Source organism: Triticum aestivum, chromosome 5B (genome assembly GCF_018294505.1).
Source record: "Triticum aestivum cultivar Chinese Spring chromosome 5B, IWGSC CS RefSeq v2.1, whole genome shotgun sequence".
In the NCBI taxonomy this organism is placed as follows: domain Eukaryota; kingdom Viridiplantae; phylum Streptophyta; class Magnoliopsida; order Poales; family Poaceae; genus Triticum; species Triticum aestivum.
In genome coordinates this window covers 671329839-671342097 of record NC_057807.1, presented here as the reverse complement: position 1 = coordinate 671342097, position 12259 = coordinate 671329839, and the positions used below count along the sequence as shown (strand labels likewise).

General features: G+C 50.5%; 1 pseudogene; it reads right to left on the bottom strand.

Annotated features, from left to right (window-relative positions):
- Positions 1-1093: 1093 nt before the first annotated feature.
- LOC123115233 (cation/H(+) antiporter 19-like) overlaps positions 1094-12259 on the bottom strand; it is a 44335-nt pseudogene continuing 33169 nt past the window's right edge.

Here is a 12259-nt window from a genome sequence, read left to right as displayed (position 1 = left end):
ATATCTATGTCAACTTGATGGGCATAATTTGTCATAAACACGAAATGCAACAAATAGTTTTAAAAGAGAATATACCACATCCGAATCATAACAAGGACGAGGGCCGACGGGGACGGATATCAAAACCATGGCACTATGTATAACAAACAACGTACGGGTAAGATAATTATTATACGAGTAACTATATATCCAAATCACACAAACATCAATTTTTTATATAAAATTTCATGAACAAGAGGCTCACCACAAGGTGGTGCCGGCGACGGGACGGTGCGGGCGATCGACGGTGGTTACGACGGAGATTTAGAAGGCACTAAGTAAACCACACCTACATATGCAAACTAAGTGTTATTTTTGACCTCAAATTGCATATAAATCAAATACTAGCACATATATATATTTCCTCCCAAATTACTAAACTCACAAATTAATAACTATATAAAGCATTGCAAGAGCTAATCTAGCAATGAGAGATGAAAGGACAAAGTTGCTAACCTTTGTGATCATTTGAATGGATGGGGGCCTTCAAATCTTGACAAATTTTGGGCAAAATGTGTGATGAGCTCGAGAGGAAGAGGGGAAGAACAGAGAGGAGAGGGGAAAGGGGAAGAACAAAGCGAGCTCGGGTGGACGAAAGGTTTATGTAGGACGACCTTTAGTACCAGTTCATGTTAAGAACCGGTACTAAAGGTGCTGGAGGGGGCCCAGACTGACAACATCCTGCCACCACTCTCATTAGTACCGGTTCGTGGCACGAACCGGTGCTAAAGGTTAGCCACGAACCGGTACTAATGAGAGCGGCCCGGCTAGCCGTTGGAACCGGCACTAATGTATACATTTGTGCTGGCTCAAATACAAACCGGCACTAATGTGCTTCACGTTTGACCCTTTTTCTACTAGTGGAGGTGCCTATGGTGACTTCGTAAATTTCAAGATGATATGCCGTCTTAGTCTTTCGGAGGTCCTCATAGGGATAGGGTGTGCATGTATGCGTTCAGAGGGTTGAGTGTATGCGCGTGTATATGAGCGCTTGTGTCTGTACTGATGTTTAAAAAAACCACAGTTAGAGAACTAAATTGGGAGCCTAGCCTAGCTACGTCGGAACTGCATGGGCGCACCGGCCGTCACGTACCGAACCCACCCCCCCTTCGGCTGGCCTATTCTGCTCACCCGGCGACGTCCTGGTGGGCGTGTAGGCCGGAGATGGCATCGGAGCGCGCACCACCGTGTCCTCTACCTCCTCGTCCCCCGCTGAGGTCGGGTCATTCCTCCGGTCGTACCGCTGCACCATGAGCACGGACGCCGTCGCCGAGAACTCTGTTGTCGCCAGGTAGCTCCCCACGGGTCCAAACTCCGGGCAGTCGGTCTTCTCCATCAGGGGTATCGCTTGCGCCAACCGCCCGGTCACCACCAGATTCTCCCCCTCCCAAATGCCTTGATGGCCGCCGCCACCTCCAGCCTCTCCCGCGCCACCACCTCGTCGTAGCTCACCGACTCGCCGGGGACCACGTGCTTCTGTATGGCCTCCTCATCGACGTCCGTGAGCTTCGCCGCCGCGGCAGCAGCCGCGCTGAAGCGTACCACGGTGAGCACGATACCGGGGTGCTCGGCCATGCGGGTGGCGTAGGCCAGTGCCTCGCGGTCGTCAGGCCCGCCAAAGAAGAGTAGGAGCATGGTGTGATAGGGTAGGAGTATTCGATCTAATTGCAGCTCTCCGAAGTAGTAGCTTGATACAATTCGATTATAGGGAGCGGTGCTCGAAAGGGGAAAAGTGGAGGAACTAGGGTTCGGGAAGGAAGGTAGCAGCCGCCGGTTCATTCGTGATCCTCTGGATGATGATGCCGAGTCGTTTGCCTCCTTTAGTAGACGCGCGGGTTGGGCTTCAGTTAGCCCACGTCGGCCCAATGACGAGCGGGTTGGGCCTCCTGGCCTATGTTGACCGCTGGGCAGGGACGACGGGGTCGTGGTTGTCGCTGCTTGTTGGGTCCCGCTTGCCAGCACCGTTGACACCCCCCCTTCCTTGAGACGAGGCTTGTCCCCAAGCCTCCGCAAGCGGGAACCGCTCCTGAAGACTGACTTTGTCCTCCCAAGTGTCTCCCAGCATCTCCGAATTGGACCAGCGAACTTTAACCTGTTCTTGCATCTTGCCCTTCGACATTCTCCACCTTGACTGAATGATAGACACAGGTACTGCCAGTTCATCAGTGCAATGTGGAAGTTGAAGTTCGATAGACATACCAGCATTCAGCACACGTCGCAGCAGCGAAATGTGAAACACCGGGTGAATTGTTGCCTGTGGTGGGAGTTGCAACTTGTAAGCTACCTCATTGATCTTGGCCACTACCGAAAAAGGTCCGTAGTACTTGTATGCCAAATTGTGATTTGCTCTTGGTGCCACTGAGGTTTGGATGTAGGGTTGGAGTTTCAGGAACACTTGGTCCCCTACCTCAAACGCTCGAAACGATCGTTTCTTGTCAGCTTGGCTCTTCATGAGTTGCCTGGCTCTGTTCAAATGCTGCTGTAACAGTTCTTGAACAGTATCCCGCTCCTCGAGCCAGGACTTGAGAGCTGGTACCGAGCAGATGTTCTCCGCTGTGATCCCCCAGTGCCTAGGCTCATATCCAAACATAGCTTTGAAGGGGGTCATTCCTATGGACGAATGATGAGAGTTGTTATACCAGAATTGAGCCAGAGGGGTCCAGAAACTCCACTGCCTGGGACAAGCTTGCGTGAAGCAACGCAAGAACGTTTCCACACATTGGTTGACCCTCTCGGTCTGGCCATCTATTTGAGGATGATTGGCCGTGCCGAGTCTGAGCTGCGTGCCTGCTGCCTTGAACAATTCTTGCCAAAAATGACTAGTGAATACCGGATCCCTATCGGACACAATCGCTCCTGGGAGGCCATGGATCTTGTAAACTTGCTGGATGAATAATTGAGCCACCGATGCCGCTGTATATGGGTGGGCCAGGGGAAGAAAGTAACTGAACTTCGTTCTTTTGTCCACGATTACCAGCAGGCAATTGAAACGACTGGATTGAGGGAGGCCTTCCACAAAATCCATGGAAATCATGTCCCATGGTTTAGAAGGAATGGGCAACGGTAGCAGGAGACCTGGTGCAGCCGCTCTGTCCGGTTTGGCTTGCTGGCAGACCGTGCAGCACTACATGTAATGCTTGACTTGAGCCTTCATTTTGGGCCACACGAACAGGCGTCTGATGCGACTGTAAGTCACCGGGAAGCCTGAGTGCCCTCCCATCGGACTGTCATGAAAGGCTTGGATGATGCGCTGCTGAATGTGAGTTCCCCCTCCCAGCCAGATCCTCCCTCTGAACCGGAGAATGCCTTATTGCAGCTGAAACCTGCCCTTGGGATCATCACGCACTGCTAACTGCTCCAAAAGCTTCTGAGCATGAGGGTTGTTGTTGTAACTGCTGATTACATCTTCCAGCCAGCTTGGTTGGCATGATGTAACCAATGCCAGTGCTTCTGCTGGATCCGCCCGTGATAATGCATCTGCATTGCTGTTGTTAGTTCCTTTTTTATACTTGATGCAGTATCTGAGACCCAGAAGCTTCGTAAACGCCTTCTGCTGCCACGGGGTATTCAGTCTTTGCTCTTCCAGGTGGGTGAGGCTCTTTTGATCCGTATAGATGACGAATTCTGAATGTTGTAGATAAGGCCGCCATTGTTCCACTTCTACAATGATGGCCAGATACTCTTTTTGGTATGTCGACAAACCTTGGTACCTTGGGCTCAGGGCCTTGCTCATGAAAGCTATGGGATGCCCTTGCTGCTGTAGGATTGCCCCGATGCCACGATCGCACGCGTCTGTCTCCACAACGAAAGGTTGTTCAAAGTTGGGCAGTGCCAAGACTGGGGCTGAGATAAGCTGCTTTTTCAACACCTGGAATGCCGTTTCGGTGATGGAAGTCCAGAGGAAGGGAATCCCTTTCTTTAACAAGTTGAACAAAGGCTTTGCAATTACTCCAAAATTTCTGACGAAACGACGATAGTAACCTGCGAGGCCCAAGAAACTGCGGACGCCTTTGACATTTTGCGGAGGTGTCCAGTTAGCTACCGCTGCTATCTTGGTGGGATCCATGGCCACCCCTTGAGCGCTGATGACATGCCCTGGATAAGAGACTTTTCTTTGCCCAAAAGCACACTTGCTGTATTTTACTTTCCATTGGTCCTTGCGCAGCAACTCCAATACTTGCTTCACATGGCACTTGTGCTCTTCCAAAGAGTTACTGAAGATTAAGATGTCGTCGAAGAAGCACATCACACAGACTCTTATGACTGGCTTAAGAGTTGTGGTCAACCCTTCGATGAAGGTAGGTGGGGCCCCTACCAAACCAAAGGATAACACCTTGAACTCAAAATGCCCCTGGTGGGTAGAGAAAGCTGTCTTGTACTCTTCCCCTGGCGCGAGCCTGATCTGATGGTACCCCGCGCGTAAATCCAACTTGGAGAACCAGGCTGCTCCATGCAATTCATCCAACAGTTCCTCGATAACTGGAACAGGGAACTTGCCCATCACAGTGATGGCATTCGGTTGTCTGTAGTCGATGCATAGCCGCCAGGTTCCGTCTTTCTTTTTCACCAAAATGACAGGGGAGGAAAAAGGGCTATTGCTGCGTTGAATGACACCAGATTTCAGTAGGGTTTCAACTTGAGCTTCAATTTCTGTTTTCTGTTCTGGTTTGTAACGATACTGCCTGACATTGACTGGCATTGCTCCTGGAATCAGGGGAATATGATGATCGCACGCCCTCCTTGGGGGAAGTCCCACCGGTTCTTCGAACACGTCAGGGAACTGATCTACAATTTCCTGAATGCAAGCTGGGGTTGGCTCCAGCTCTTCCTGTAGAGGGGCGACTACACAAAGGTGTATGACATGAGAGATCGACCCTTTGCTGCACAGATTTTGCAGCTGCAAACTGTTGATGGAATGGCAATCTGTGGAAGTTGCATCGTGCCCCACTAGCCGAAGAGGCCCCGCTGGTGTTGGGATCTCAATTATGCGTGCACGCCAGTCCACCTGCATTGGGCTATGCTCCTCCAACCAATCCATGCCCAAAATGACATCGTATGTGCCCAGAGCCAGCACCTTCAGATCCGTGTAGAACTCGTGTCCTTGAGCATACCAAGCACAATGCGGGGCAATTTCCTTGCAAAGTAATTCCCCCCATCAGCCACACGCACTCTGCTGGGTTTGTCCATTGGTTGCGTTCCTGAAAGTTTACTTGCCAAATTCTCATTGATAAAAGAGTTGGAACTGCCTGAATCGACCAACATGAGTACTTCGTGCCCTTAAAGCCAAGCTCGAAGCTGAAACGCCCTGGCGGACACTCCTCCTGTGACAGCAGAAACTGAAATGGCCATAGCAGTCTCTTGCAACCCCTCTTCTGAACTCACTTGAGTGTCGACGAAACTATCCATGCCAAACATGTCCAGGAGCTCTTCAACAACGTGCAACTATACCGAGGTGGGGCACACATGGTCGTGCCCCCACTTCTCGCCGCAATTGAAGCATAAACCACGAGCCCTTCTATACTCGCGCAGGGTCTTGAGCTTGGAAGCCTCCGTGTGCGCTGCGTCAGTGCCACGACGATCTGTTGCGACCGTGGCTGGGGGATGACGCAATGGAGGAGCCGGAAGTGGTAGCGGAACGCCGGCACGTTGAGTCAGCTCCTGGGCGCGCACTGGTGGGGTACGCGCGCCCTCGGCCACCTCCTCCTGAAGCAGCGCCAGAGCGCATGCCGTATCCAGATCGGGAGGGCGTTGCACCATTATCACCGCTCGTACGTCCGTGCTCAGGCCCTCGACAAAACGAGTCAAGAAATAGTAAGGATGCATAGTGTCTGAATAAGAACTTAAGTGATTGATAATAACTTCAAACTTCTCAATATAGTTTGCTACCGAAGTAGTTTGGTGGATGGTGAAAAATTGTCTAATGAGCATCTGGTGCCTGTCTCTACCGAAACACGTACCCAACAGCGAGGTGAATGCGTCCCAATCAAACTCATGGAGACGCTTCTGAATAGATTGCAGCCATATGGCCGCTGGCCCCGAGAAATTGAGGGCGGCCATGGGAACCCAGAAGGATTGCGTTATCCCAAACATGCTAAAGTACTGCTCACACAAGGTTTTCCATAGGTTCGGATTTTCGCCCAAAAACTGAGGGAAAACGATGGATGGATGCGCCTGACCCAAACCCGTGAGCATTTGACTCGCATGTGTAAACGGCGACAGCGGGGTGGGGGAGTTCAGCAGGGTGGTCTGACCTTTTGCCGGGGGCGGAGGTGGCGTCTCCAGCGACGCCACCGGATGCCCCCGTTGGAGATTGAACACGCCGTGGCCATCGGGCCCTTGCTGGTTGCTCGTTGCGCCTGCCGAGGTGCCCACGTGGTCCTCCAGTGGCTGCAACGCGGGTGCACGCTGCATCCCCTCCCCTTTGGGTGATGTAGGGGGAGCGGCTTGAAGGGCAGCCACCGCATCACTGAGATCCGCGACACAGCGCTCCAGATCTGGGCGCCACGCGAGGAGATCGTTGATTTTTGTTGATGTCGACTGGTGCGCCTTGGTGAGGCCGTCGATGACGGCCTCGATCTTCGTCTCGAACCGGGTGAGGAAGGCGGAGACTCCCGGATCCATGGCGTCGCGAGCTTGACGGAGACCGCGCGTCTCGATGAGATGCGCCAGGGCGGAGCGGAGAGGGGTGGTGACTGGCGTCTCTGATACCAGATGATAGGGTAGCAGTATTCGATCTAATTGCAGCTCTCCGAAGTAGTAGCTTGATACAATTCGATTACAGGGAGCGGTGCTCGAAAGGGGAAAAGAGGAGGAACTAGGGTTCGGGAAGGAAGGTAGCAGCCGCCGGTTCGTTCGTGATCCTCTGGATGATGATGCCGAGTCGCTTGCCTCCTTTAGTAGACGCGCGGGTTGGGCTTCAGTTAGCCCACGTCGGCCCAATGACGAGCGGGTTGGGCCTCCTGGCCTGTGTTGACCGCTGGGCAGGGACGACGGGGTCGTGGTTGTCGCTGCTTGTTGGGTCCCGCTTGCCAGCACCGTTGACACGGTGTAGGAGACGTCCGGCGCCGACACCTGCGCCATGCCGCCGAGCGCCCGGTCCACAAGGATCGCCACGGTGCACGGCGCCTTCCGGAGCACCCGCACGTTCACGTGGTGGTACGCTCGGTCCACTCACGCCTCCATCGCCCCGTCGTGGCAGAGTATCTTGTGGAACGGGAGCACGATGACGGCGGCGCGTTTTTGCACCGCGGAGTTGATGATGTCCTCGTGGATGGTGGCCAGGTCGGAGATGGCTGTCACCGGTTTCACCGTCACGGCGCTCAGCCTCTGGAACGCCTCGAACGCCACCTGCACCTCCTCCCCGCCCGCGTCCTTCCGCCCGAGCCGGCCCGAGAACGGCAAGCCGTTGCGGCGCGCGCGTTGCACCATGGTGATCGCCGACGACCGCTCCGAGAGCTCCACCAGATGCATGGCGTACATGGTGAGCTTGCTCCGCCGCGTGCCACGCGACGCCTCCACCAGGTTGATCAGCGTCAGGATGCCCCGGCTGGCGTGGAAGCACGCGAGCACCCGCAGCTCGCTGTCGGCATCGGCGTCATCGCGCTCCACGGTGCGGTGCGTGTACGACGCTTGCCGCCGGGCCGGCTTGTACACGGCGGTGACGGCCGGCGTCGTCAGGAAGGTGGTGACAAGCGCCATGAGCACGAGGATGGCGAATGCCTCCTCGTTGAGGACCTTGCGGTCGCGGCCGATGTTGAGCACGATGAGCTCCACGAGCCCCTTGGTGTTCATCATCAGCCCCAGCGCCACCGCCTCGCGCACCGGCACCCGCATCAGCAGCGCTGTGAGCACTGTGCCGCCGATCTTGCCGACGCACGCCGTCATGATGACGAGCACGAGGAGCCCCCACGACTTGGCGCCGGTGATGGTGGCCACATTCGTCTTGAGCCCGCTGGAGACGAAGTAGAGCGGCAGGAACAGCGACGACACGATGTCTTCGATCTTCTCGGTGAGCGCGCTGGCGAAGGCGCCTTCCTTGGGGACCAGCACGCCGATGACGAACGCGCTGAACAGCGCGTGGATACCGATGGTGTCGGTGGCGAGTCCGGCATCAAGGATGATGGCCATGGCGCCGCAGACAAACGACTCCTTGACCGGCTCGCCTTCGGGGAACCGGCGCGCCATGTACAGGAGCAGCGGCCTGACGAGCAGGGTGGCGAGGCCAACGAAGGCGGCGCCGCAGAGGAGCACGTAGATCGACACGAACGGCGAGCCGTTGCCCGAGAGCGAGATGGCGAGCGCGAGCAGTATCCACGCCGTGATGTCGTTCACGGCGGCCGCCGACATGGGCATGCGGCCGATCTCGGTGGTGAGCAGCTTGAGCTCGGCGAGGATCCGGGCGAGCACGGGGAAGGCCGTGATGGAGAGCGCGACGCCCATGAAGACGATGAACGGGACACACGGGGCGTCGGGCGCGATGGCGGCCCGGAGCACGAGGGAGGAGCCGACGCCGAGCGCGAAGGGGAGGGACATGCCGGCCACGGCGATGGCCAGGGCGCGGCGGCCGGTGCGGCGGAGCGACGCCGGGTCCAGCTCCAGGCAGACGAGGAAGAGGAAGAAGAGCAGGCAGATGGCTGCCAGCGTGTCGAGCACCATGAGGCTCTCCCTGGGGAAGACGTTGTGGAGGAAGACCTTGCTCCGGCCGAGCACCGACGGCCCGAGGAGGACGCCGCCCTGCATTTCGCCACCAGCAGCAGTAACATCAACACGAGCTTGCATTGCTATAAGCGGAGATAGATGACCATGATGTAGTAGAAATTCTGATCAAGTGATTTGATTGATTTGACAGTGCTCGAGCAATGAAAATCTACTTTGATTCCATAGGTGAAATGGACTAATTCCCGATTAATTTGGACATTACCAACACCATTGAACTACAAACGCACAAATGCACAAACACACCAGTTACACTGCAATTAGACGGTGGTGTCGTCTGAAAATCAAGCTTTGGCGTGCATCTTTTGAAACGATACTAATTAACTTAACTATTTTCCTGCACCAGCTTGGCAGTGTGCTTTATACTCCCTCCATCCAGAAATACTTGTCCAAGGAATGGATGTATTTAGATGTGTTTTAGTTTTAGAGACATCCATTTGTATCCATTTCTACGACAAGTATTTCCAGACAGAGGGAGTATATAAAGCGAGGTGAAAGAATTTTTTGATAAATAATCAAGTTAGCTTTAAACAAAAGTCATAAACTATTTTTGGCTCCTATTAAAATAGCACCTAATGTTTCTGAAAAATTTAGGAACAAATAATTCAGGTAATATCTAGGGCCAGAGTATCCACGCATAATTTTGATTTAAAACTTGGACCCTTATAAGTGCCTGATGTGTGGCACGAGCACATGGCAACCTTGAACGTTTTTTATGACAAATTTAATGATACGAAGATGACAAATTTAATTGTCAAGCATGACAACTTTTGTACCTCGGTTTAGTTGTCAAGAATGAACACACCAGCCACCCTCCAATTAGACGGTGGTGTCGTATGAAAATCAAACTTTGGCGTGCATCTTTTGAAGCAACACCAATTAAGTTAACTTTAAGCGGAAGTCAGAATTTAGTGAACATGGTTCCACATGCACCCTTTATGAATTGTAAATTCAAAAAAATACTAGAAAAGATAAAAAAATCGAATAATTTTTGTAACATACATAGTCGACTCATATACTCGCATATGAAGTTTCATGAAGAAATGACATCTATGATATTCTAGGCAAAAATGACAAAATCGATGCTATATTAAAAAACGTTGCTTGCTGAATAGTAGGGACCTGATTGTATTTTCTTCACTAAGGACACCACGAGTATCTTTCCTTCATGAAACTTCACACATGAGTAGAATGGTCGACCAAGTTTGATAATCCAAAAAATTCAGAATCTTTTGACTTTTCCAGTATTTGTTTTGAATTTAATATTCACATGGGCGCGTGTGGAACCATTTTCACCTGTGTATTTTCGTATTTTTGGCTCCTACGATCATAACTTGAGAAACGAGAATAAAATACTCCTTCCGTTCACTATTAAAATAGATGATATAGATATTTCAATATGGACTACATACAGGTTGAAATGATTGAACAAATGCACTAAAATGTGTTTATATATGGTCAAATTAGGAAAAAAAAGGTTCGAACATCTTATAATTGGAACCGAGAGAACATCGCGTAATGTTTCTTAAAAAATTCAGGAAAAAGTCCATGTACTATCTGGGGCCAGAGTATCCACGTACAATTCTTTTTGGTTTAAAACTTTGACAATTCACTACCAATACCCAAGAAAATATGTTACTTCTTTTCCTCATATGACTCAAATACACGTATTTTAAGCCAAATTCGCAAGAATAAACTTCACTCTAAAAAAACAGAGTTTTTGGAAACTTAAGGTAATAATTTGTCTTTCCAAAAGCAGTTCGATGAAAAAAAAGATAGTAGTATAACTTAATAATTTAGGGGAGGAGGGAGCTGAACTTTTCATCTCCACAATGCACATGGAGTGTTTGTACTAGTAAAATTTTGTATATATACATTTTGTGTGTTGCTATGAATATAAACTTTAGTTTGTATTTAACTTAGTTGTATAAATTCTGGCATTGGTTGAGATCAAACCTCAGTGGATAGTTGTCGGACCAAAATATTTTTTTTGATTGTAGGTGAAAATTTCTTTCTCGGATTTAGAAAATAGCTACAACTCACATATTTCTCAAAATCCTTATTTTTAAACTAATTTTACTTCTTAATGGTAATTAGGTAGTATTGCATTTGGCTTCCCTACTTACAGTACTAATTATGTGAGTATGTGAATCACTAACTCAATAACTGGTAGTATATATTACTAGCACTCCAAAATTAGGCAAAGACAAAAGTAGAAGATGTCTAATTATGGGAAGGGGAGTTCTTTCTAGCTATAAACCCGGGTATATTCCCTCTGAGAAAAAGTTTGACACTCTGAATATCCCCCCAAAGATCAGCTTAATGAAAACTCATGTCTCTGCTGAAATAACATACTCATAATACAATTTACCCCAGTGAAATTAACAGTGATAGGATAGATGGGCACACTCTGTTTTTACACTTGCAAAGCATACAAGTGAAGCTTGTTTATGAATTTCCACCTGTGCACAAAAACTAGCAACAGAGGGAAAAAGGAACACAACTGTGGAGAATTTTCCTCCACAACTACTTCGTCTGTCCCATAATGCAAGTGCGTATTTTACACTAGTACTGTTCAAATTGCTACTCAGAAGATCATTAATTACTACTTAAGTTAGTACCTAATGATCCTTTAACTAGCAAGATTTGATGGATGAATGCCCATGGAGCTGCAAATGATCATTCATTAATTCAAGCTATCCAACAACCTTCCCCTCTCGCTAGGGCACCTGTCCTCTCGTGCGACTCTCTGTCGCCGTTGAGACCTCCACTCTGTAACCTCTCCTCCCTCCGACGTGACTCTCCTACCCTCTGTCTTTCATTCGGGCTGACTACGGGACAACCTAGCGTTGCTTCCAGGCTTGGCGAGTCAGTAGGGTTAGGGTTTTGCTTGCGGCTCGGGTCTCCTAGAGTTTTGCGATGGCAGGTGTTGCTTCAGCTTCGGCTGTGAAGGAGGAAAAGGAACTTGCAGATCTGATGGAAGAGCTGGGCATTGTAGATGAGGAAATTGATGATCTGATCTATGAGGATGAGGTCCCCGATGATTCTCCTGATCCACGCTGGCTAGCAATCGGTAAGGTTCATACATCTAAGGAGTATGGAGATTTCTGGTTCTACAAGAATATGAGGAGTGCATGGGATCTTGCGAAATATGTTAAATTCCGATCGTTGGGGAACAACCTGTATACTATGCAGTTTTCTTGCTTGGGTGATTGGACCAAAGTCATGGAGGGGGGGGGGGGGGGGGGGGGGGTCCTTGGGCCTTCCGAGGACAACCATTATTGTTGGCACCTTACGACGGTTTCTCTAAGCCCTCGTCAATTGATCTGAATTCGTTCAAATCTGGGTTCAGATTCATGATTTGCCTGACGGATATGAGAAACTAATGAAACCACTTGCTGAGAAAATTGGCGAGTTCTATGCTGATGATAAGGACGCAGGGGATTATGCAGGCAACTTCTATCGAGATAGAGTAATTTTGAATGTGATGAACCCTCTGAAAAAT